This window comes from Lynx canadensis, chromosome F1 (genome assembly GCF_007474595.2).
Source record: "Lynx canadensis isolate LIC74 chromosome F1, mLynCan4.pri.v2, whole genome shotgun sequence".
Lineage (NCBI taxonomy): Eukaryota > Metazoa > Chordata > Mammalia > Carnivora > Felidae > Lynx > Lynx canadensis.
In genome coordinates this window covers 30,793,285-30,818,852 of record NC_044319.2, presented here as the reverse complement: position 1 = coordinate 30,818,852, position 25,568 = coordinate 30,793,285, and the positions used below count along the sequence as shown (strand labels likewise).

General features: G+C 52.3%; 1 long non-coding RNA gene across 1 annotated transcript in view; it reads right to left on the bottom strand.

Moving 5' to 3' along the window:
- Positions 1-25,568, bottom strand: part of LOC115505381 — a 121,255-nt gene that overhangs the window by 22,698 nt on the left and 72,989 nt on the right. The window contains exon 5 of the long non-coding RNA XR_003966006.1: positions 6,412-6,614. This is a non-coding gene — a long non-coding RNA (uncharacterized LOC115505381). The remainder of the gene's footprint in view (positions 1-6,411; positions 6,615-25,568) is intronic.

Here is a 25,568-nt window from a genome sequence, read left to right as displayed (position 1 = left end):
AGTTGACCTGCCAAAGGACGGTGAAGTAACAGGTCTGCAGGTCCCAGGAGGGGAGCCGGCCCACCCAGAGAAAGCCTGTCAGCATTGCAAACAACCCGGGGCCAGGAGGACAGTGAGTCCCAGGCTGCACGTGCACCCAGGGCTGCCCTGACCACGGGCATCTTGGGACCATCTCTGTGTTCCAGAAGCCATTCATGCTCGCAGGGAAGAACAATGCGAGTGAGAAATATACGATGAGAAGGAAGATTCTCCTCCCTCCCCACCACTGGCCTCTGGCCCCTTTGAAGCCAGGCCCAATAAAACAATCCCTAACTTGGGAAGGCCAAGGATGTGAATTTACATGTCCTTACACCTGTGGGTATGTCTGCATTTCTGTGTGACAGCCCCAGCTCTCAACCCCACTGCTCATGGGCAATCTGCTCCTACAGCTAGAGCACACACCAGATTCTGGAAACCGAACCTCTTCCTTGTCCCATCAGGCCTACGGCGGCCACAGCTTTGCTGTCTCTGAATGCCCAGCAGCCCTTGCTGGCCCCTGGCCTTGCCGACGCTTCCGTCTAGAGTCTTTTCTTGAACCCCGTCAGCCCCTGTTTTGCATGTGCCTTCTGTTCGGCCAGAACTGCCAGAGACAAGGCCGGATGCTCTGAGCCTCAGTTTCCCCATCCTTATGTTGGGAATGATAATGACATCTGACTTACCTTTGTAACGTTGGAGCTGGTGTTTTAGGACATGCTTCCCTTTGGGAGGAGCTGGGAAGGTGTACGGCCGAGGGTCACAGGGGAGACAGGCAGGAGGGGTCCTGTCAACGTTTTGCAGGCAGGGACAGAGATTGCTCATGGGGTGCAAAGCTCATATGTATGCCGCCTAGGTCTCTGCTCAGATGACCAGCAGGGTGGGTGTTTGTGTCCTGGGATTAGGGTGGATGGGATCACCCTGTGGTCCAGCCAGGCTGGGACAGCTCAGAATACCCACCCTCCAAGAGCCCTGCTCTTGCCGCCCTCTGAACATGATTCCCAGCCCTCCTGTACGGGGGGGAGGGGGGGTGGAAGACAGAATAATGACCCCACAGAGATGTCCCTACCCTGATCCCTGGAATCTGTGAATATGGCAAAAGGGACTTGGCAGGTGTGATTAAGTGAAGGATCTTGAGATGGGGAGAGCATTCTGGATTTTCTGCATGGGCCCTAAATATAATCACAGGGTCCTTGTACAAGAGATGCAGGAGGGTCAGATAGTAACACTAGTGTCAGAAGCCGAGGTAGGAGTGATAACGTGAGCCTCCGGAAGGAACTCAGACCTGCAGACACCTTGCGTTTAGCCCCGTGAGACTGATTCTGGGGATCTGGCCTCCAAAACCATAAGATGATAAACTGGCATTGTTTTAAGCCACCAAGTGATAGTTTTTTTTTTTTAATATTTATTAATTTTGGGGGGAGAGTGCAAGCGGGGGAGGGGCAGAGAGAGGAGGGCAGAGGATCTGAAGCAAGCCCCGCGCTGACAACAGCGAGCCTGACGTGAGGCTCGAACTCTACGAGCTTCGAGATCACGACCTGAGCTGAGGTCGGATGCTCAACCAACTGAGCCACCCAGGTGTCCCTGTGATAGTTTTGTTACAGCAGCACAGGAAGCTAATACACAGGGTCAGGGCCAGACCCGGAGGGAGACAATGGTAAATGCTGGGCTCTGATCCGTTCCAGAAGTAGCTGCCCACCAGAGACCTGACTGTAACTTCACAGGGCCTCAGTGTCCTCAATTTGGTCCAGGAGGCACAAGTACTTCTTTTTCCAGGTGAAATGCTGGTACTAATTACTTTATATCTGAAGGGTCTCAAACTCCAGTGTCATCACCAGCTGCAGTAATGTGGTAACTTGCTCGAGAGAGTGGGAGGGTATAAGGCAATGGGAAATAGGGGCGCCCGTGGCAAACTGGAGAAAACACGCCTTGCTTAAAGACATCGACTTTAAGTAACAAGGAAAGCAATAAATCCAGCCAAATAAAATCTATATATAATACATCTTTGTGGCTGGTCGATGGGAGTTTCAGATCCCACATTAACCTGTGGTTCCGGCTGACCCCAAAGAGAGGTGGTCCATGGGGTAAAGAGCAGCAGTGGACGTGATGAGTGCCTCTCAGCCCTAGCTACCGCTTGGAGTTACCCCCATACCCCAACCAAGATCTCTACCACTCGTAGCCTATGTTTTATAAAAGGGGGTTTTGAGACGGAGCCAGGGGAGACCCATCGGACCTGTTGGCCAGCCAGCCCTGCCTCGCTTCCCTCATCCTTCCCAACCTGCACAAATCCCTCAAAGTCTACCCTGGGGACATTGTCCCTTCAGCTCTGGGGCATAACCTCTCTCCTTCCTCTCCAGCAAGGGAGGCCCTTGTGTGGAACAACCAAGAGGTTACCATTGTTGAGTCAAGATTTAACCAATGCAAACCATGGGTGGGCATGCTGCAGACTCAGAAAAGAGGGACGCTGTCTCAAAAGAGGAGGGGAACACAGATGTCATGGGACAGGTCGTGGGCATCGGAGTCAGGCAGACATGGGTGAGTCCCACTTCATCACTTACCAGCTTTGTGACTTTGGGTAACACGCTTAGCCTCTCTGAGCCTCGTTTTTCCCATTTTTTAAAAATAATTTTAAAAATTTGAATGTTTGTTTATTTTTGAGAGAGAGCGAGCGCGGAGAGGGGCAGAGAGAGGAGGACAGAGGATCCGAAGCAGGCTCTGCGCTGACAGCAGCGAGCCTGATGCGGGGCTCGAATTCCCAAACTGTGAGATCATGACCTGAGCCGAAGCAGGATGCTCAACTGACTGAGCCACCCAGGAGCCCCGTCAGTTTTCCCACTTCTAAAATGGGAACAATACTTTACTGTATTGTTGTTGTGCAGATTAAATCAGATAACGTACACGAAAGGCAGTATCTGGCCTAGAAGAGGAGCTCTGCACACAGACTCTGGACAAGGGTGCCTTGGGTTAGAATTCTCTTTAGTGGCTGTGTGGCCTCGAGCAAGCTATTTCGTGTTTCTGTGCAGAATTTCCTCATCTGCAAAATGGGTTCCCTGACGTTCTAGAGGGCTGTTGGGAGGATGTGATGGGATACCACATGTCAAGGACCTAGACCAGGCCTGGACTCCATAAAGACTCCATGAGCATGTTAATTATTTATTAGGTCCATCCCGGCATTGGTGAGCTCATGTCTCCTGTGCCTGCTGGGCCCTGGGCTGTGTTTCTGGGATGGGGAACGGAGAAGCCAGAACTGTTCCCTGGTTTTATTCTCCCCACACCTGTCTGCCTAGTTCTTTTCTCTGGTTCCCCTAACCTGGATACTCCACCATCGTCACCTCTGCCCTATCGTCTGTGACCTCCCCAGGCAGGGGAGCAGCCCCTGGCGGCCCCAGACCGCGGGGAGCAGGGCCACTGGGCTCCGTGGTCTGTGGGGGGGAGGCGCCTGGGGCTGCCCTCTGTCTGAGAAACTCCATTCGTCACCACAGAGGACGAGCACTGAGCTGCACCCCCTCTGCTGGCCAGCACACGTGCTAGGCGGTCTGGGATGAATCACTTCCCACGCTGTGTTGTCATCCAGGCTTGAAACAGAGGCCCTGTGTGCAGCTTTTGTGTGTACGGTTTCTTTCCATTCCATGATTCAGAAAATGCCACTCACTCAGCCATGTGATCCCCTAATCTTCTGCCAAGGAACTGAGTGAGTGCAAAGGTTTGCTGGAAAACCCTTGAAGGACGGGGGAGGGCAGCTGCGTTTGCCAGAAAGTGGACTGAGCCAAGAAAACTGCAAGTTGGAATTCATGAAACCATCATCGGGAAAAGAGCACGGGGGGTGGGGGGTGGGTTAGGTGTTATGAGACCAGAGACCCGCCCACAGCAGCAGCTGTTGGTGTGCAAAGGGCCCTAATGTGGTTGTGCACAGATTTCCACCTGCGCCAGCCCCACAAAGATAATGGGATTATTTTGTCTGATTATGAATGTAAAACTTGTTCGTGCAAAAATTCCAATCAATACGGAAAAGTATAAAAAGGAAAGGACGTATCCCCCGTGTGCTATGACCAGACGCTGTTTGCATTCACTGAGACACTGTCCGTGCGTCTTCAGGCCCAGAACTGCCAGCTTCTTGTCCCTTGAGCTACTGGCCATAGCCCAGGTCTGATCCTGGCTCCTGCTCCTATCCTGGGACACGGTGCCTCCAAACACATGGGGAGGTTTGCCAGATCTGGACCCCAGCATCTGGGTTCTAGGCCCAACTTGGCCATTAGCTTGCGGTGTGCCCTTAGGCAAATCACTCCGAGTCCTGCTTTTCTATTCAGTGAAACATGGGATAATAAGTGGACTGATTTGTTGGGAGGATGAACGGCATGAGTGGGTATGAAGACTGCAAACCCAATAATCTCTTCAAATACAAGGGAGTGCTGGCTTGATGCCCGTTCCCCTGCCGTGGCTTCGTTAACCCCAGGGCGGTGCGGAACCAGCCACCTTCTCCACAAGCTCTTCTCCAGACACCCTCACGATTGGCTCAGAGCAGGGAGGGGGCCCAGGCTGGGGCTCCCGGTCACGGCAGCACCACACCTGAACACCGGCCCGGCACGGGGGCCAGCAGGCACCCAGTTCAGAAGAATTCAAAGCCCTGTCTTGTCACCAGTTTTGATCCAAGATAACTCTCCTCCCTCACCTCCCACACAGACGGATACTCACTCTCGCCAAGGCTGGGCTCAGGGTCATTCCTGCTCAGAAGCACTCTCTGATTTCAGGAACCTTTGTGAATCCCCCAATTTGTGGTATCATTTTTATGATGTAAATGAGTTTTAGTAAAGTCCTTAGCTTGAAAAGAGGTTGTGTACTTACAGCAGGGACGGTAATGACACTATAAGGATATTTAGCTATTCAAACGGCCACTTTTTTTTTTTAATGGTTATTTATTTTGAAAGAGAGAGAGGGCGAGTGCATACGTGAGTGGGAGAGGGGAAGAGAGGGAGGGACAGGGCGAGAGACGATCCCAAGTAGGCTCCTTGCCATCAGTGAAGAGCCTGACTCTGGGCTCAATCCCATGAACAGTGAGATCATGAGCTAAGCCGAAATCGAGTCAGATGCTTACCCGACTGAGCCACTCAGGCATCTCAAACTATCTCTTATATTCATCTCACTAACACACCTAAACTTGCACGTTGGGGACCATCACCTTTGCCATGTTATGGCAGAGTTAAAGAAGGCTCAGGAGCACCTGAGTGGCTCAGTCTGTTAAGCGTCCGACTCTGGATCTTGGCTCAGGTCACGATCTCACGGCTTGTGAGTTCAGGTCCCACATCGGACTCTGCGCTGATGGTGTGGAGCTTGCTTGGGGCTCTCTCTCTCTCTCCCCTTCTCTCTGTGTCCCTCCCTGCTTGTGTGTGCTGTCTCTCTCTCTCTCTCTCTCTCCCCCAAAATAAGTAAATAATCTTAATTTAAAAAAAAGAAGGCTCAGGGGACACGTCTCTAAGTAGCACCGTATTTCCTCGTGATCCCAGACCCCGTTTCCTGTGCCTCTGCCTCCCCGGCTTCCCTCTAGCAGAGCCAGCTCTGACTTTGTTCCTACCGGGTCCGTGCAGTCTGGAGGCAGGAAGCCCCAGGCGGACAGTGCAGCTCCCGTGGGAGAGCGAGGCCAGGCTGACCACTGTAACCAGTCATTCCTGCACCCTATCAATCGGCTCTGTGCTCACAGACCGTCCCCATGTGGATGCCGGTGACGGCAGCCCTTCAGTCACCTGGGCGAGCGTCCAACCTTTTCCCACAAAAAACAAGACCTGCCTGTTCCTGTGTCTGGGTACTGACCTCCGGTTCCCTGATCTGAGGCCCTGCTCCCACTGTCTGTCCCCTGGCCCCTCGAGGTTCCCTTAAGCCCCAGGCAGGAGACAGGCAGGGGTTCCACCCGCCCCCCACCCCCCTGTCCAAGTGCCTTCTGTCTGTGGTGAGAAGCCACAGATGCACAGCGTGGGCCCTGGGCCTTGCCTAACTGGCAGAGCCCTCCCTCCAGCCCATCCTAATTTACTTGGAGCAAACAGCCATGCCTCCTGACAGGAAGCAGCAAAGCGAGGACTCGAACCCGGGTCTTCTCATGCTGCACCACACGTTACCTTGTTCAGACTGTGGCGAGGCCTGAGAATCTAGCATCCCTAAAAGCCAGCCTTGGGATGGAGGAAGCGAAGCTGGGAGGCAGGTGGTGGCCATGAGGAGGTGAGGCAGTACAATGATGCAGGATTAACCGGGAGGGGCCTGTGTGGCTCTCAGCCCTATGGCCGCGCTGAGGCTGCCAGAGTGTTGTAATGATAAATAAATGTGTCGTAATAATCATAATTGCTCTGACCGTGGCAGGTAGTACATAGTGAGCACTTACTGTATGCTAAGTGTGGGGCTAAAATGCCGTACCTGTAGTACTTCGTTTTCTCCTCGTGGTCACCTGCTGACATAGCTGCCATTGTCACCCTCCATTTTATAGATGAGGCGGCTGAAGGTTGCAGTGGTTCCACAACTTGCCCAAAGGCATCGTCTCACAGGTGGAAGATGTGAGATGAGAATCCAGGCTCTCTGATCTCGTGTTCCACTCTCTCTAACTTCTGTAAAATCTGCTCCTTAAAAACAACAAAAACAAAGGTATAATCTACCCTGCCCAGAAGGTGGGTCAGGAGTATCAGGTCTGCTGAGGAAAGTTGAATGTGTTACTGATGTGTGAGCATTCATCTGGCTTCAGCACCAGGAGTCCCTGTCGCCCCAGGATCTGGGAGGCCCTCAGGGTCTTGCCAATGGCGTGGGGGCGGCGGGAGGGGCCTCCTGGAAGCAAACGGGGTCTCCTGATCCAGGGCAGGCGAACCGTGGCCAGACCACCTTCCCCTCCACACACCCCTGCATTTGTTCCTGGCATACGAGGAGGAAGTCCAGTAAATTATGCCAGGACTCGCTGGTGAGAAGCAGGGAAGAATAAATGGCAAATTCATAAAATGGATTTGTAAAGTATGTATTGTTTTTTTAAAGTTTACTTATCCATTTTGAGAGAGAGACAGAGAGAGCACAAGCGGGAGAGGGGCAGAAAGAGGTGGGGCTTGAACTCATGAACCTCAAGGTCATGACCTGAGCCAAAGTCAGTTGCTCAACTGACTGAGCCACCCAGGTGTCCCTAAAGTATGTAATTGATGGTAGGATTTCAATGATAAACATCCACCAGAAAAATACGGCTTAGTTTGGCTTCAAACAAGGTATGTTAATTCAAACAATTTAATTTACTGACAGTCCTCACGGTTTACAGGTCACCTGTGTGGCCTCTCTGCTCATTAGTGGAAGAGTAGACAAGCTGACTGAAAGTGACTGTCATGTGACCTTGTGCAAAACATAGGTTGTAATACCACTGTATATAAGTGTTGCAAAAGCAGATGGGGAAACATTTAGACCAGTTGCTCTATAATTTTTCTGCCCGTGATAAGAAACATATTTTATATCACAGCCAAGTGCACACACACACACACCCAGGTGCACCCAACTAAAACAAATATCCCTAAAACAATTTTTAACCATATTACATGAAATGCATCTGGTATTTTTTATTTTATGCCATTTCATTTAAGTCAAATGTGATTTGAGATGCACTAAATTTTTTTTTCATGATCCATAATGTGTGGCAGCCCATAGTTTAAAAAAACTAGCTGACCATACTGACAGCAAGAAGAAGGAACAGACTGGATACTTTGTCTGTCTTGATTCCCCCTTGGATATAAATTCCCCCAGATCAGAGGCTGTGCCCTCCCACCAGTCCAAGCGGGGACTCTGCATAATGGATCTCTGGAAAACACAGACACTGTGTGGCAAACACGGGGACTCTGAGCAGACAGGGGACTAGGTTCCAGGGGAGAAGGCAGGGGTGCCCCTCCAGAGTCAATATTTAAGTGGGATTCACTTAGCCATAGAATGATCTTCAGGGAGGGGGAAATAGGCTGAATGAGGGTGGTGAACGGGATAGAGGGCGGGTAATGGCAAAGTGCTCCCCAAAGTAGTCTTGGGCGTCGCCGTGTGATCGGCACAAAGTAGGGGGGATAACAAATCGTTCAGAATAGAGACTAGGGAGCCAGCCTTCAAATCCTGGCTGCATCACCTCATCTGTGTGACTGTGGGTGGGCCATTGCCTCTATGCCTCAATTTCCTCATCTATCAAATGAGGACATAATAATATTTAACCCTTTAGGCTGTGACGTATCAAGATGCCAGCTGATGCTAAACAAGAAGTTGGCTAACCTGCCCACACAAATCGGGCTCCACCTCTTGCCAGCGAAGGTCACTTTATATAAAGCATAAAATAGCTCATGTTATGGGGCGCCTGGGTGGCTCAGTCATTTGAGCATCTTTTTAAAAAAATTTTTTTTAAGTGTATTTATTTATTTTGAGAGAGAGCTTGTACACCAGCAGGGGAGGGGCAGAGAGAAGGAGAGACAGAATCCCAAGCAGGCTCTGTGCCATCAGCACAGAGCCCCACGTGGGGCTCAAACTCACGAACTGTCTGCGCTTAACCGACTGCGCCACCCAGGTGCCCTTGCGCCTCCGACTCTTGATTTTGGCTCAGGTCATGATCTTATGGTTCGTGGGATTGAGCCCCGAGTCGGGGTCGTGCTGACAGCGTGGATCCTGCTTGGGACTCTTTCTCTGCCCCTCCCCTGCTGGAGCACGCACGTGCCTGCGTGCATGTGCTCTTTCAAAATAAATAAATAAACTTAAAAAGAAAAACCAAAACAGCTCGTGTGAAGTGGTGCATAAGGGGTGGCAAGTGTTCCAACCCCAGAGATGCTACACAGCAACAGAGACAGCTGCTCCATGAGAGGTCAAAGGTGGGATTCAAAACACTCCCACCCAAAGTTGGAGGCAGGGAGGTTGGTCTTCGGGCTCAATAGCACTCAGTAAATTAATATTAAGACCCATCATTACGTAAATCATACTTCTTTCCGGTTACCTATTTCCTGTGCCTATCTGTACAATGCGAGGTAACTGCCTTCCATCCCTCACCACCGCTCTCCGCGGGTGAGGACCATTGAGCCACTTCTCCCAGTTCTGGCAACGAGCTGGAACGAGCACGGGGGTGGAGTTAGTCCGCAGCAAAGGCCTCTGGGTGCAGAGTTCTCAACCTCAGGGTGCATCCCGTCTTCCCACATAATCTTTGCACAGCCCAGAGTTAAAGATCCCTTGAGTGTTGTTGTATATTTCTTTTGTCTGGGTTCTCAGGCTCAAAATGTGTGGGCAGGTCGGTGGCTTTCTTCCACTCTGCATAAGTGGGAGGGAGGTGCCTGAGGACTCAGGTGTGGCTTAGTAACTCCAAAATCACACACTGTCCCTGGCACATGTCTGGAATGCACCAGTAAAGGAAAGGATGGATGAGTTTTGTTCTCCCCATCCCCAATTGCTCAGTCAGGGCACTGGCTTCTCTTGCCTGCAGGAACTCCCTCCCACCAGCCCTATCCATATTCATAGTCCACACTTTTGCTAGAAAGATCTTTTTCAAGTGCAAACGTGATCCTGTTACTCTTTCTCCCTATATTACAGCCCCTGCTTAAGCCCTTGGCAGGCGTCCCACTGCTTACGGTGCATTTCAGAGTCCCTTCACCGCAGAGCCTCAGCTCAGTTCTTCAGCCTCGCCTTTCCCCACCCCTAGGAACCCTATGGCCTCACCAAACACCTTGCCTCCCCTGAATGTGCAACACAGTCTCAAACTTATACGCTTTTGTCCCTGCCATTCCCCGTCCCTTGCCTGTTGGGGCTGTGCCAGCGGGCTAGCTCCATTGTAGAGAATTGCCATGCTCCGTGGAAACACCATGTTCTCTGGGAACCTTTTCCACTCTGCAGTCCCAGGAGCAAATTCTTCAGGCTCCCACAGTTGTCTTACCTTGACTGTTCCTGCCAAGCTGCCCCAAAGGCTCTGCTGGCTTCCAGCTCTGGCCACTAGAGGGCAGTGCAGTGTAGCTGAGCGTCCGGCCTGGCAGCCCCAGGAGGCCGTGAACAAGGGGCTCACCAGAGGCTGACTCTGCCCTCCCTCTTTCTTTAACACACAACAATGTTTGGGCCTTGCCACACCTCTTGGAATGTTGCACAGCCCCCCCCTCGGGCCTCCTGGCCTCTGCCACTCCCCCTTCACTCTTTTAGGCACAGGGCTGCCCCAATTTCCTCCCTTAACTGTTCTTTTGATCACCTTTCCCTCTTCTCCACCCCACCCCACCCTTCCTCAAGAACATTCGGTAGCTCCTTGTTGTTTCCATATTAACCCCAAACATCTCATTTTTGGGTTTCTTCTGTTTATGAAAGTGTTGCCGCTTCAATAACAATGAAAAGTTAAAGAAAAATATTTCATAAGTCCATTCCTTGATTTTCTTATGTTTTACTTTCTCTTTTTCTGCGTGTGTGTGTGTGTGTATGTGTGTGTGTGTGTGTGTGCACATGTGCGCACACATACGTGTATTTGTGGTTGTGGTCAGAGCATTGATACAATCTTAAATTTAACAGTTTTGGCCTGTTTTGAAATTGTAGACAATTTTTCAAGTTACCATTTGTCTTTATAATATGACTCAATATGTCAATATGAAGGAATTTCAGCTTGGGTCTCAAGGCTATGCGGTCCAGTCCTCACAATTTGTGTGGAATGAACTGGTGGGCTCCCAAACCTGGCTGATCACCAAAATCACAAGTGTGTCAATGGGACTTGGGAAATGCCTCAGTTCAGGCTCCCCTGGTGATTCAGATCCAGGAGGACCCAGACAGTGCCTGCGTATCAGTCAGGACTGGACAGGTTCTGCTATGGTAACAAACAACCCTCACCTCTCAGTGACTTGACATGAGGAAAGTTTCTTGTTTGCTTGCTCATTCCAAATGATCACCTTGGATTGGTTCGGAGCTCTCCTGTAACTCGTCACTCCAGGTTCCAGGCTGACAGAGTAACCACCATCCGGAGTGTGTCTGACCCCCGTGATGGGGGTGGGGAGGGGGAACGTGGTGAATTACAAACTGGCTTTGCACACAAGCTCTGCCTGTAAGTGCCACTCATCCCTTCTGCTCACATTTCTTTGGCCCTTCGCGTCTACCAAGAACTATGGGGAGCTCAGCCCTGTTTCAGGTACCTGGAAGGAGAACGGGTACCCTGTGTCTATATTTTTTTGAAAGCCCTACAGTTTGGGGAAGCATGGCACCACATAGCTCCGGAGGAAGATCCTGGTGACATGCTTTAGCACAGTCATCCCATCTCTGATCGGGTCTCACACTCGCCAGGGCCTCAAGGAAAGGGGGCGGGGAGTGTGAGGGTGAGGCCTGGTGACCGGCTGGTCTTATTTGTGAGTGCTCTTGTGCAAACAGCCTGGTTAATGAGCGGATGGGAAAGGATACTGGATGATTCAGAGAACCGACTAGAAGCCTGGCAAACCAAGTTCGGGGAAATGGGCAGGGCACACCCAAGGGAGGTCGGGCAGCCCAGTGACAGACACCCAGTGCAGGTGCTGCAGCCAGTGCCATTGACTGCTGACTCTTGACCTTACCGTCACGGCTACACATCACCTCCACCCACCTGCTGTCCTTTGAGGGTCAAAGCCCAGAGCATGAACATCCCAGGGGCTAAGCCTGGGTCATACACAATCTAGAGGATTGTCTGGTTCCTCCCCCCCGCACAATACTACACACTGGTGGGCACCCCAACTGGTAAGGGAATTCTAATGTGGGCAGACGCTTCCCACTGAGATTTACCAATTCCCTCTTCAAAATGAACTCATCTGGAAGGCATTCAAGAGTTCACCTGATTCTCTAAGGAGCTTCTCCACTGCTTTTACACAGGGAAGTAAAGAGAGAGAGGTGTGCATTTGCTTATCATGTCTGCATTGGTTCCACAGAGGCCGCCAGTCTCCACCCAGCAGAACCAAGCTGACTGGCTGGGATGCGGTTACTCCTCTGTTCACCCCAGAAGGACGGGGCTGAGGAGCAGGAAGGCGGCTTCTTCACACACCTGCCTTCACAGAACAGACAGAACAGTCTGTCAGCGGGGGTCAAGGTTTCAGTGAAAACAAGGTGTGAAGTAACCTTCATTGGACTTGAAACGGTTGAGTAAATGGGCATTGTTGTTTGTCATAAATGTTGGCTGCTGATCAAGTTATTTTGACCCACTTTTAGCAACAGCCTTTCCTCACAGCCTGGGGCCCACACGGACACCTATGATCCAGGCACAGTTGCTGGGGGAGGAGGCCTCGGCCCTTCTTAGAACAGCTCCAGCGATGGGAGGAGGAGAGCAAGATGGGTATCACAGCTTTCCCTAAAACAGTGATTTACAAACAGGACCCCCGGGGTCCCGTGTTTGTACAGGCCTGGGTAGAGAGCCACCAGTTAAAATATAGGACACTCAGTTAAATTTGAATATCAGGTAAACAAACAAACAAACAAACAAACAAAATATATATATATATTTTTAGTATAAGTATATCCCATGCAGTTTGGGGATATACTTACACTCCAATTTTTTTTTTTTTTTTTTACTCTTCTGAAATTCAAACGTAACTAGATGTCCTGTATTTTTACTTGCTAAATCTGACAACTTTACCTGCACCTGCTGCGTTGCTTTTATTTGCTTTGGGGCTTAGGTTAGATTTTTTTTTTTTTTTTTTAATTGAACATCTCACTGCCAAACACATAAAAATTTTGAAAGTCATGGCTAGGTCTTCGTGTTTTTTTTTTTTTTTTTCCACATTGAAAATCTTAGCTACAGCGAACGTTTCATTCATTCTTTCACCCCATGCACATTTTACGGAGCCCCTCTGACCGCCCAGGTACTGTTGCAGACGAAGGGGCTACAATGAGGCAAATGAGGCAGAACCACTGCCCTCCAAGAGGTCTCCTGAGTCTCTGAGGGAGACAGATAGCCAACCACACACCTCACGTGGGCAGAAGTGCAAGGTGCAGGGAGGTGGCTAACACCAGGCAGGTCTCGGCAGAACAGGGAAGTGCCAGGCAGGGCAGTAAAGGGATGCCAGCCAGGCACTGCCGCTGGCCCTCGGGGAGGTTGGTGAGCACAGAATTGGGGAAGGCACTGACTCTCTTGGACTCTCCTTTCCTCTTACAGTTTCATCATGACTTGGTTGAGACTGATTAAATAGTAAAGCATCCACTTTGTGTGTGGTTGACTTATAAAAAAATATGACACTGGCAAGACATTTCCTAGGGGCATCTTTAGGATTGAACACTGGGGTCCAGCCCAAGGTCCGCTGGTTTGGGCTAGAGAGGATATTGTCCAGAAGCCACTTTTTTTTTTGTTTTTTTTAATGTTTAGGTTTTGAGAGAGAGAGAATGAGTGGGGAGGGGCAGAGAGAGAGGGAGACATAGAATCGGAAGCAGGCTCCAGGCCCTGAGCTGTCAGCACAGAGCCCGATGTGGGGCTCGAACCCACGGACGGTGAGATCATGACCTGAGCCCAAGTCGGATGCTCAGCCAACCCAGGCGCCCCTCCAGAAGGCACCTTTAACCGTGTCCTCGAGACTCTGTCCCGACCCTTAGCAGTAACAATCGTGCAGCCGAGAGAAATTAAGAGATTCTGAAGAAAAAGACATGTTCAAAGGGCAAAAACACTCTTCACCTTATTAACTCCTAAGTAAACACGTCAGCCGGAGTGTCAGGTGAGTAAGCTAGCAGGAACCCAAGTGTGTGAAGGGCGGAGCTGTTCTCTATCGCTCAAGGAAATAGCAAGGGTAAAACAAGAGTTCTCTTATTATGAACACTAATCGTCTGCTTTGTGGGTTTTTTTTTTTTTTTTTTTTTTTTTTACCATTAGAGAAAACTATTTCCTTTCTGGAAGAGACTCTTTTCTGGGAACCAGGCCTGGTTTTCAGTGAGTGTCGCAGCCTTTCCACACGTAGCTCGGGACTGGGCACCTGAAGGTGGGTGTCACAGGGGCTGATGGTGGATGGGGGAGAAGCAGCCCTGGAGCCTGGACACTCTTGCTGGGAAGGCGTGAGTTCTTCAGCATGTGACTGAGCCAGCATGGGCTCAGCAGCAGCGTGGGCTGTGGAGACGAGGCCCAGAGAGAGTGTGGTGCGAACAACCACGCGTAGCCCGAGCATTCGTGGGCCAACCGCAGGCCTGTGGAAAGAATGTCATTTTCTCCTGCTCCCACAGGGAACTAGAAATAGAACTCTGCCCTTTGTCCCTGAGCAGCTGAGGCAACTGCCCAGCGTGGGTGTCACCGACCACAGGCCCCTTTGTTCCTCTCTCCCACACTCTCCCTCTCCATCCCTTCCTCCCTGACCTTAGCCCACAGCCCGTGGACACTGCGGGCTGCGCCCAGGCCTGCCGTCTGGCATCTGGGCAAAGGTGGTTTCTCCTGCCCGGCACCGACGGCCCGTCTGGAATGTGCCGTGCTCCCGGCTGCTAATGAAAGCACACGACTGCTTCCTCACGGGCGTTGGCGTTGCCACCACAGCCTTCCTCAGGCGCTGACCCTGACCCGGGGCCATTCAGCAACGTACGGCTTCTTCCAGCAGCCACCCCAGTGTCACACACAGGCGTCTGGGGTTTTCAAAACTTCACCGCCTGAGACCCACGGTAAGAGACACTGTGCCTTTTACATCGCATCCCCCGCATGTGTGAGGTGGGTTCCAGGTGATCTCCACACACGGGCCCCGTCCGTTCTTCCTGCTTCCACGCTTTCCCAGGGTTTGGTGAGTGGGAAGGAGGGGGAGGAGTGAAGGTTAGTACTTGTTCCCCATGGAGGTCAGCTCAGGCTGGCCGGCAACTCCCTTGGCTGATGGTCACAGCTCCTGCCTGTGCCCTCTCTACATCCCTCTGCCTCCAAGTTCTGGAAGTGCCTTCCTCCTTTAAGCCTCGAGCCTAAGGCTGCTCGTGAAGCCCCGGTGCCTAGACCTGGCTCTGCACTACCCCTTCCGATTTCCATACAGCCTGCATACACCTTTGTAAATAGTCCCTCTTATCAAATGACCTTTAAATGACCCAGTCAGAATGTGCTGTCTTTCTATTGCTGTTTTCATGTAGCGTGTGTTGGTACGTTCATGTAACACACGCACGGATGCAAGACTTCTGAACATTCACCTGTACTGTGATTCTACTCTAACTGTTAAAAATATTCATCCCACCCACTGAACTAATCCCATGACCCACTTCCAGGTTTCCATCCCCCCGTCTGAAAAGCATTGCTTAGGACCAGCCCGGTGGAGACAGCTCTTCTCTGGCCTCGAGGTAGCTGCTAGAAGAGGTCAGCAGAGAACAGGCCATGGAGGCCATCAGATGACTGCAGAATGGGTGTCATGTGGGACTCCCCTTGGCACAGTCTAGACTCCTCTTTGGGGGACAGTTCCCTTCTGTGGTCATTACATTCCAGGCAGCGGGTTTCCACTTTGCAGGCGAGAAAACCTGAGTTGGTCAGAGGCCTGCGAGATGGCCATGTTTGGGGGTGACTCACTACAACACGAGTGTAAATACCGTGCTGACTCAGCCACTCACAGTGAGGATACAGCCATCGAGTGGGCTGATGAACCACATTCTCCCATCAGCACCCTTTCTCTGGTGGAAATTCTGTCCGGAAAGCCGGGCTGTCACAAGGGCCTTGGCCGGCTCGGCTCCAGAGCAAGGGGTGGGGGGGGGGTCTCAGAAGCCTGGAGCACACCTGGGGTGGCCTGAGCACCTTCTTTCTAGGATATCTGCCTCACGGCCTCTCCTTTGTCCTCATACCCTTGCTGACCCACCCCCTCAGGCTGACCCACTGACTTTCTTGTTCTGTTCCCATCTATGTCTGACAATTGAAGCTACTTAAAAACTTTTTTTTTTAATGTTTCTTTTGAGAGAGAGAGAGAGAGGGAGACAGACAGAGAGCAAGCAGAGGAGGGGTAGAGAGAGAGGAAGGGACAGAATCCGAAGCAGGCTCCAGGCTCTGAGCTGTCAGCACAGAGCCTGATGCGGGGCTTGAACTCAGTGAGATCATGACCTGAGCTGAAGTCAGACGCTCAACCAACTGAGCCACCCGGGTGCCTCTGAAGCTTCTTACTTTAATTTTTGGTAGCAGTGGGTGGGGGTGGCTGTGTCCCCTGTGGCCTCCCATGGCTGCTCAACAAGGAGCCAGCACGTGTGTTTGGGGCGGGGGGGGGGGGGCAACAGGAATTCTTCATCTGCCAGGTGGTCCAGAGATGTATGGTCGGGGTCTAGACCCCATCCTGTAACGAGCTGATGGCATAGCACCGGTTTCCCCAGTTTGGACAAAAGGAGACTGAGGCTCAGATAGGTCAGGTGACTTGGTTGAGGTCATAGCATAAGCCAGTTGCCAGGTGGCCCTAGAAGCTGTCCACGAATACACATGTGTAGTCTGAAAGGATGGAGAATGCTCCCTTCCCCATAAGCTCTCTCTCTCTGAAGGCAGGAGTGTGCCCTTTTCAGTAACTTCCCTCCCCACCCTGCTGGCCACTTGCAATGCCGAGGGAGGGGTGCCTGTTATCTGCACTTGCTGACAGACACAGTCCAAGGACCAGCTTCTTGTCACAGGGAAGGCCAGTGGGAGCCTCAGACCACAGGGAAGTGACTCCATGAACACACCAGACCGTGGCCAGTGACTCAGCTCCCTGGCTGATGGACGTCAGTCCCTCACTCTGTGGCCCTTCCCTTTTCTCCCCAGAACAATAACAAATCCTGGCTCTGTGATCTGGTCACCATAGGAACTGGAAAACATTTGATGATGTGGGGCCTCTGGGACAGGTGGGCCGAGTAGGTCCAGATACAAACAACCCTTTCCTGCCCCTTCACCCCCAATCCGGGCATCTCACCTACTTGGAGCAGATCAGGTAAACAGTCAGGGGCAGTTACACCATCATCTGAATTGAATGACCTTGCCTGAACCAGGAAGTCTTGGGGGGTCACAAGTCTTTGTGCCCATGGGATCTGGCCCAAAGTCCTGTCGGGATGAAATGGGACTTCAAGAACCCTTGTCTTCTTTGGAGACTGAGGATCACACAGTGTGCCCCCACCCTGCATGCATGGGCCCTGTCCTGGACTGTTGGGAACATGAAGAAGGGAGATACCACCCCCATGCTCAGAGAGCTCCTGGTCTGCTGGGCACGGGACACATTCCTGGACGGAGTTTAGGTCCCAAGGGACATCAGGAGTCACCAGGGAACACTCAGGAAGGGGGCTGGGAGGGGGTTTCTGGTACGGGATGGGGTTCCGTGGAATGGACCAGAACTTTCCATTTCCAACAAACCCCGGTTGAGTGTGGGGTGTACTTAGCCACTCGCGCACGACGGGTCACGGAGGACCACTGGGGCCAGGGGACTGGATTCCTGTACAGGCTCAGCCACCTGTACCTTCTCTGCCAGCCGCTTTTCACACCTCCCATCCTCCCCATCGCTCGTTCAAGACTCACGGGCGCCCTCTGTGAAGGGCGCTCAGCTCAGATGGCTCGACAACGACATCCCACCCTCCCTTAAGATTAAACAGGTTCACACCCAGACTCATCTCCCCCACTCCCCACCCGACGTTGCCTCTTCCCTAAAGCACCAACATTATTCCGTTAGTCCAGCCATTCTCCTTATCCAGACAGCTGCCAATGTCTGATGAACCTCCTTCCACATGAGTCTCTCACATGGGGCCCTCCCTTTCCTCCCCCACAGCTGCCACGCTGGGCCACCTTGCACGTGACCACCGTAGCCACCTCCTAGATGTTCTCTCGGTTCCATCCATGCTTTCTTCCCCAGTTTTTAAACCTATTCTTGGGGCGCCTGGGTGGCGCAGTCGGTTAAGCGTCCGACTTCAGCCAGGTCACGTTTTAAACCTATTCTTCAAGTATCGGTATTCCTGGGGGTCTTGGCCTCTGCCCTCATTTCCAGTATTTTCAACTTTTTGTTGGGCATCACCTCAAGCATTTCAGATTCAAAATGTCTGGGACGGGGCTCGCATCCTGCCCCCATGGACCAACTTATCGTCTTCTATTTCCTCTCTTGGTTCACGGCCCAGCCCAGCCAGAGAACCAGGGAGCCCTGCTGCTGTCCTCCGCTCCTCCCTCTTCACGGCTCCCGCCCCGCTGGTGAGCAAGGCCTACTGACTGCGGCCCAGGAGTGGCTTCTGCTGGCATCGCTCTTCTTGCCTGCCAACTCCCCTGCTGCTGTTGTGGACGCGTGTGCCAACCTCCTGGCTCGTCCCTGCCTTGTGGCTTCGTCCCCTCCATCCTCCTCCATGCAGGGGTCAGAATTCACTTTCTAACACATGGCTCTGGTTATGGGACTCCTGCTCAGAAACGCTTGATCTCCTCACTGCATGAGAGTGACATCCAGGCCCCTTCAGGAGGGCAGGTGAAAGCCTCCCAGTCTGGGCCCCAATCTTCCTTTCCAGCCTCATCTCCCAATGTGCACTCACATTCATTCTCTCTCTCTCTCTCTCTCTCTCTCTCTCTCTCTCTCTCTCTCTCACACACACACACACACACACACACACACACACACACACACGCACACACTGGTCACACCAACCTGCTGGTCTCTGTTCCTTGCCCTTTAGTAGTGTTGCCTCCTTCTTTGTGGTGACTCTTCTGCCTGAAACCCCTTCTCTTCCCAACCCAGGGAACCTCCTCCCTCCCCAAGGCCCCAAGTCCAGCTCAAATGTCTTCCCAGCCCCACCCCACACGCCAGGTCCAGAGCAGAGTGCATCACTCCCTCCTCTGTGTGCCCACAGGACTCAAGCATTTTCCATACTGAGCAGTTCTTGCTTCTGGCCTCCTCCCCTGGCCTGCGACCAAGGTGCTGGTGCTGTCTTATTCCTCTTGGCTGCTCTGTCCCTTCTAGCTCTAGCCACGTGCTCCGGGGATGCCGCCCAAACCCAGGAACCACGCTCCCAGGCCTTCTTCCTCCTGACCTCTCCCTCCCTGGCTCTTAGCATCTGCCTCAACCTCCCCACCTCTACCCACAGTCTCCCTCACACGCTGGGACCAGCATGGCCCTGTGTCCCTCACGAAGGTCACCTGACCCTTCCGTGGGCAGGACATGGGCTCTGTAGCCTGTGCACCTGAGCTCGTGCTGCTCTCCCAAGGGACCTCCTCCTTCCCTCTGCCCTTCCTCTTGCCCAGCTTTTTTGCCTGCGCATCCTTATTCGTTTTCCGAGGGGGTGCAAACCCCACACCCTGCTGGGAGCTGCCTTCAATCCTCTCAGTCAGGATTAATAACCCACACCCCTCCCCCAGTGCTGTTCCATCCTTCCGTCAGGGCTCTTAACCATGTGCTTTCTTCTCCTGACTGTGGGTCCCGGTGTCACTTATTTCCATTTCCCCATGGTGCTTTGCACCTAGTAGCTAGCCCCCGCCCCCGCCCCGCCAAATGTCTATCAAAGTGTTGGATCCTGCCATTCCCTGTGCAAGGCCCCGCAGTGGCTCCCTGGGGCCTATGACAGGCTGGGACTGCAGGCACACAGGGGAGCACTGGCTTGTGTGCTCATTCTCTGATGGTGGGGTTCATGAAGCTTCTGCTGCTGCAGTGGGGCACAGAACCCTGGGGTCGGGGGAAGAGTGGTGCCCTCAGCTCTCAAGTCAGCCACCCACAAGGAAACCTCCCAGCCTCCCATGCCTGCTGGGGACCAGCAATTGCTGGAGACTTCCTCAGCTCCTTCCTCGCCAGCCCTGGGATGCTTCCTCCCCTCTCACCATCCCTTCCTTCCATCATCTCCATCATCCCAAATTCCTGGAGTTGGGCATGCAGAGACTTCTTAACTGCCCCCACCTCCCCCTCCTGACACCCTCCTCCCTCTCTCCAATCCTATCTTCCTGCATTTAACAGAGAATCTGGTTCATCCAGCCCCTCCCGTCTGGCACACTCTACAGGCAATTACTCTTGCAATTCCCCTTCCCTGGAACCCCTCCCTTCTTTTCTCCGCTGATCCACATCTGTGGTTCTGGTCTCCCCCTTCTCGCGAATTCTCTGACGCAGAACTGACTCCCTGAGCCACATTACAGTCCTGTTGCAACCAGCAAGCACCACACCATTTAATATTTAATTATTCTCCACACTTAAAAAAAAAAATGCACATTTTCTTTCCCCACCTCGATTATAAACTTCTTAGGGGTGAAGCGATTTTTTTTTTCTTGCTGGGGAAGGCAGGAGAATGTAGGCTTTCTCCAAACTCTCTTAGCTTCTTGTTTGTGCACACAATTTTCATAGGATCATTTATTAAAGTCATCTATTAGATGTCTGATAAAATCTTCCTTGGACAACCCCGAAAATATATCACAGGTTACAAGGAGGCCTCACACGATAGACTTCCTGGACTGAAAATATATGGACCGGGAGCCCAACCTCCTCCTTCTGTCTAGCTTGTTGGGAGGGCTCTCTGAAGGTCAGGACCTCCACACCATGGCAAAAACTGCAGCCCTACCACGTGGTAACCGAGGAATGACGTGCATATCATTGGAGCAGCGCTGTGATGCTTTCATGATCTTGACCCTGTGCCCAAGGGCGGGGAACCACTTGTTCCTCCCCTTGGCCCTACAGAGCAACTTGTCTGGAGATGGGGGGCGAGGGGGGTGTGAATCCGAGGCCCTTATGACGTCCCACAGGCAAGCCCATGAGCACCTGGGGCCCCCGGGCCTCCTGGGAACATGCGTGGCATGACCTGGGGTCCAGGAAAGGCTCAGGGGTCAATGCCCAGGGCTCATTTTTCTCCTTCTCTTCCTTACTTCCCTCCAGATTCTGCGCCTTCATCCCATACACCTCACTTTACCTCTTTCCTGCCAAGCTCACCGTTCCTTCCACCCACACTTCACTTCCACTGAGCTCCCTATCCAGTCGCCCAGGCACAAACTCTCAATAATCTCTACCTGACCCACCTGGGGACTCCCTTCCCCCTTCCTCTCCCTTTCCTCCCTCTAGAAAACGACTTCCCACAGGGCACCGTGGGCAGTGGCTGTGGCCCCTGGAGTTGGCAAGCACCGGGGTCTTCTGGAGCCCACTTTCCTCGGGCCACAACATGTATGGAACCACTCACCGAGCACTTACACTGTGGGCTCTGGGGAAACAAGGGGGGGCAGGCCTCGGGATCTGGTGGTGAAGCAGGGGGTGTGCTAAACAGGTAGGCCAAGTGATGCGCCGTGGTGTGGAGATGTACCGCCTGCCAGGCACAGAGCGGCAGCCAGCGCTGTGGTGGGGAAGGCGGCCCAGGGGAAACAACGTCCGGGGGAAGCCTGCAGAAAGGTTGGTGGTTGGCTACAGGCTTCGGGAAATCCTGTTCTACACAGAAGCCAGATGGAAGGGAACATCTTGGGGGAACTGCCGGCAGGTCCATTCGGCTCAGAAATGAGTGAACGAGAAGGGGAGAGATGTAAACGGGAGACGCAGGCAGCAACCCCAGTCCACAAAAGGAGACTGGACTCTGTCCAGGAGCAACGGGGAGTCGCTGAAGGGCCTCACACAGGGACTGATGATGCTGAGTAGCTTAATGTCGAGATACTCATTTCTATACACATAATGGGGTAAATTCAGAGGGAGGCTTGCTCCTGCCCAAGTTCACATTCAATGAGTATTCTAAAGAGGAGAGGCCTAGAGAACTGCCCCAAATCCACAGTGAGCAGGACCGAGCTGGCCCTGGGATCTGTGTCTGCACTGGGAGAAGCAAGGCATCGGGCAAAGAGGGCAGTGAGTGGAGAAGCTGAGACTCTTTGGTTCTAACTAACAGAAGTAGCCAACTTGATCTGACTTAAGCCGAAGGAGACACTGGTTGTGAGGATGTAGGTCCAGGGCAGGACAGCAAGAGACCTTTAAGAGGAGTCCTGATTCAGAGGCGGGGTCTTCTCGAGACCTCCCCTCCCATGCCCGCCTGCAAGTGTCTATGTCGTCTCTTCTCTCTGCAGCCCTTCCTTGGTCCCTCTGGCTGCTGGCAGGGCCTGTTTGCCTCACCGACCTGACCTGCAGGTGGTGACTGATAGGCTGGCTCCGGGTTTTAGGTCCAGGTTCTCAGGTGAGAGACTCTGTGAGCCCAGGAGTATCTGGTTGGCTGCTGTGGCCAATGGTGTCACATGTACAAATCCAGGGGCTGGGGCTCATGATGGGTGCCGGGGGTAGCCCCCAGAAGACTGTGTACCCCAAGGCTGTCAAGCTCAGCATGGCATGCTGTCCCCCCCAGCTGGGTATACAGTTCTATAAAACTTTATAAGCTTAGAGGAAGAAAATACGCAGATCTCTATAATCCAAAGGATTTTAACGACAATAGTTAATACCTTTGAGCACTTACTCTACGCTGGTTACTTTGCTAAATGATCACACGTAGTCTCTTAATTCTTGCGGCCCCGTGAGGTAGATGCTATTATTGTTTCCAATTTATAGATAAGACAACGGAAGTACAGAGAATTCTGGCTGAGCCTTCCTGTTCAGTTTGTGAGGCACAACACCTGCCTTAGAGTGCAGACGAAGAGAAAGGCTGCCTTCGTATCCAGGGGTATGCTAGTAAATGTTTAACAGCCGGCAATCTGGGGATAAGTTCCAATTTGTAGCATTTGCTGACTTCCAAGGTATAAATACTCACATGGCTGATTTCAAGCTACCAACTTCCCAGGGCCAATTTGAGCCGGTTTCTGTACACACGGACTCTCACCCATTTTGGGTGACGGTGGTGGGGGGGCAATGTCCAGGAGTTATGTGATTCAGAGCAGTGTTCTCCAAGGGTGGTCCCGGGGACCAGCCCATCAGCAACACCTGAAAACTTGAAATGCAAATTCGCTGATCCCACTCCAGGCCGAATGAATGGGAAGCCCTGGGGGTTGGGAGCAGGAGGACTCAAAGACACTCTGTGTCTTCACAGCCTCCCCCCTCCCCACCCTGCCCCCCTGCCCCGGGGCTTCTGATGCATGCTCACTCAAGTCTGTGGACTGCTGGAGCCATGGGGCCCTGGGCCCTTTTGCAAACCCAGCTTGTCCAAGTCTTTTTTTTTTTTTTTTTAATATTTATGTTTTTATGTTTTTATTTATTTATTTATTTTTTTAAATTTTTTTTTCAACGTTTATTTATTTTTTTTGGAACAGAGAGAGACAGAGCATGAACGGGGGAGGGGCAGAGAGAGAGGGAGACACAGAATCGGAAACAGGCTCCAGGCTCCGAGCCATCAGCCCAGAGCCAGACGCGGGGCTCGAACTCACGGACCACAAGATCGTGACCTGGCTGAAGTCGGACGCTTAACCGACTGCGCCACCCAGGCGCCCCATGTTTTTATTTATTTTTGAGAGAGAGAGAGAGAGAGAGAGAGAGAGAAACAGAAACAGAGTACAAGCTGGGGAGGCGCAGAGAGAGAGGGAGACACAGAATCAGAAGCTCCGGGCTCCGAGAGAGAGCCTGACATGGGGGACAGAGCCTGACAGAGCCTGACATGGGGGTCTCGAACGCATGAACCGCAAGATCATAACCTGAGCTGAAGTCAGATGCTTAACTGACTGAGCCACCCAGGTGCCCCCAGCTTGTTCAAGTCTTTATTCTGCGGTTGGAAGAATGGGGCTCATTTCCTATGCCTTGGCAGATGGGCAAACTGAGGCCAGAGAGATGAAGTTGTGCTGGAAAGTGGTGGCTGAGTGAAGTGGGTTAAGACATCACCCTGCCACCTTGGTCTGGTGGGGCAGATCTTGGCAGAGTCCCTCAGCCCTGACCCTCCGCAGGTCTGTGAAGCAATGAGTCCTGGACCCCCGGGGCGGGAAGGCTGAGCTCTGATGGCCAGAGCAGAAGGAAGGAGGGGGAATCCAGGGGCCTCTAGCACTGGTTTTTCTGAAGAGAGAGAGAAATGAGGAAAGAGGCACATAGATGCCTAAGGCTCAGTAGCACCTGGCCCTGGCCCTGGCCCTTTGAGGGGGCTCCAAATCTGCAACAAGTCCTGGGACTGAAGCATGAGGGGCTAGACCAGCAATCTCCAGCCTCAGGTCCCAGCCAGGAAGACCTGACAAGTTTCCTGGGGCAGAGATGGGCTGGGAGCCCCAGGTCCAAGGCCCAGCAAGACGCGTCCGCTGTCTGGCTGTCTCAACAACTTCCCTCAACCCCACTCCAGATTTACTATTAACCAAAGGCAAACAAATCGAGAGCCAAGTATCCGAAATGATGCAAATACCGTGTCAGCCCCGGGAGGCCGTGCAACACCTGGGCAGTCAGCGAGGGTGTGATATCACCCGAGAAGTGCTTGGCGCGGGCTGCGGGTCACGTGAGGTCGCCCGTGTGCTCCGGTCACACGGGGGGGGGGAGGGGGTTCCCCACTGAGCTCAGTGTTTCTGATGGAGAACCAACACACAAACAGAAACTGCCCTGTCACGATGAGGTCCGTAAGTCACGTGAGTTTTTCTCCCCAGAGTTTTAGTCACAGAGCAGAGATTCAGGGCAGGCATTACTCAGCAGAACCAGACCCCGCTGGGATGCTGGACTGCTTTTGCTTTGGCCGGAAAGTCAGAATTCCAGTTATGCTACTTGGAGGAACAAAGTTCTGTATAAAAGGTTCCTCAAAGGCATCTGCTCTAGAATTTCTTTAGCAAAAATCCCGGACCCAACACCAGCCTTCGCCTCCCTACTGGGCCACAATGCCTCTGTGGTGTCTCCTCTGGGTTTGGCCTCGATGTCTCCCCAGGGGGAGGCAGGCTGCTGGAGCCTACACTCCTTCCTTCCAACCCAGAGTGGCCCATGTGGGGACGCTTCAGAAATTGCTGTTAGGCTAAGGGAAGATTTGAGCTTTAAGCAGACAAAGCATCCTGCTCAGCAAATGCTGAGCAAATGCCTGGTTGTAAGCTGAAAGTTGTAGGCAGCAGGGAGGTATGAGGTGTCCGGAAGGAGGGGGGCAATGGTCCACCTCCATTCTCCTGCCCTTAATCTTCTAGGCTCTCACTCTTTGCAAAGCACCTGTTGATCACCTGGAATCCTGACACTGGGTGATGGTGTGGGCAATACACAATAAGCTGGCAGCTAGGTCACTGTCCTCAAGAGGCTTACATTCCATTTAGGAAGATAAAGCTATCACAGGCTAGCACAGTAAGAAGCAATAGGGAAGAGCATGTGATTTCCCACAAACTCAGAGCACTGAAAAGCATGGATGGTCCCTGTGCTGGACACACTGCATCTGAATTCTAACCCTGCCACTAACTAGCAGCTGGGTGACCTTCGGCAAGTTGCTTAAATTCTCTGAGCCCCAGTCTATACATCTATAAAGTGGAGACAAAATTCCCAACTCAGAGGGCTGTTGTGAAAAAAAAAAAAAATGGTTGCAAAACAGTTGGCAAAATGCGCAGCACACAGTAGGTCCTTGATAAATTTTAACCGTCCCCTTAATTCCATTTTGGGCCAAGATGGGTTATAAAAGATGAATCTGTCCGGTTTCCAAACTTGGGAGATTAGAAGCAATGAAGTGAAAGGAGGCTTAAAAAGAACAGGGAAAACTAACCCTTAAAGCCTGACAATGAGGGGATATTTAGAAAAAGTATCAAAGCAGATAACTAAACCAAATAGTGCCTGGGGACCATATAGTGTGGAAGCAGTCATCCCACCCCACAGCCTCCAGGGCTATCATATCATAGGACAGCAGAGTCAATGATGTTC